Source organism: Frankliniella occidentalis, unplaced genomic scaffold (genome assembly GCF_000697945.3).
Source record: "Frankliniella occidentalis isolate FOCC.00 unplaced genomic scaffold, Focc_3.1 Scaffold857, whole genome shotgun sequence".
Lineage (NCBI taxonomy): Eukaryota > Metazoa > Arthropoda > Insecta > Thysanoptera > Thripidae > Frankliniella > Frankliniella occidentalis.
Genome location: NW_026267965.1, coordinates 8,010 through 9,293, shown reverse-complemented (window position 1 = coordinate 9,293; position 1,284 = coordinate 8,010).

Sequence of the window (1,284 nt, the reverse complement as noted above, 5' to 3'; positions counted from 1 at the left end):
CCAGACCACGTCTCGCGTAACAGGCTTCGCGATATCTCACGAAACACTGTTACGCTGCGACGCGCCTGGCATACATCTACCTAGGCCTGCGGCGCTGACACCCGAGTCGGGCAAAAGAAAGAGTCAACTGTTAAACATTTTCTCTTAAATTTAATAACATTTTTGTGAAGCATTAACACTAACATTGTTATTAAATTTAATAACAAAAATGTTGTGAAAAGTCATAACATTTATGTTATGAAATTTCATAACATTTATTGTGAAAAGTAACAACATGAGATTGTGAGAGTTTCGAATCGATCAAGGAAGTTCCGGGGATTGTTCTGCATATATACTCCCATTGCATGTGACACTATCGAATTAGACAGTTGACAATTGTTAAAAATTACTGGGCCTGATGCTTCATTTTCTTACGAAAGGACAGGCACAACTCGATTGTGACGGGTCAGCACCCTAGGTGAGAGGCTGTTGTATATTATCAGCGCGAGCTAAATGTTACTAAGCGACAACGCCATACTATGTGTTGAATGTTCACGTTAAAGATGCAGACGATGTGAGGATAACCGTTCTTATTCTGAAAAAGTCAAAAACTATGTTCAAATTCTGATATTGTTAGAGAATATTGACATTTATTTGTACTCAACATTCCCCGAAGATTTGAAACGCCATCTGGTGGCGAACACTGGCAACATCGACTTTAGCTTCCCGTCCTTCTATTTTGAAATTTGCGCACGTACTTATCTATACGCGTGCGAAAAATTGGTAGAACTACTGCGGAAGTACACATGTACAGCGAATCGATATTTTTTGAACCTTTAACAGTTACTAGCTATATGTACGCCAGACCACGTCTCGCGTAACAGGCTTCGCGATATCTCACGAAACATTGTTACGCTGCGACGCGCCTGGCGCACATATAGCTAGGCCTGCGGCGCTGACACCCGAGACGAGTTAAGGACAGGCCTTCCAGGCCCTAAATTTGACATACTCCAACCATCTGTCGGGGTCTCATTACTCTAAAATTAGGAACATGAAACTTCTGCTGTTTGGTAACGGTTGTCATTAAAAGTTTGAATTTGGACACATTGTTATGTAAAAATCAACGTTTTAGTGATACTAGATAATCTAGGGACCCTTAAGCCCAAGCGAGGGAGTGGTGCGACCCGCAATGTGTGGTTAAAGTATTACTCCCTTTATAATTCTGTGACATGAAGCCTTTTTTACGATTTAATAGACCATTTTGTCTTTTTCACGTTATTTTCGCCAAGAAATGCCCAATAGCGC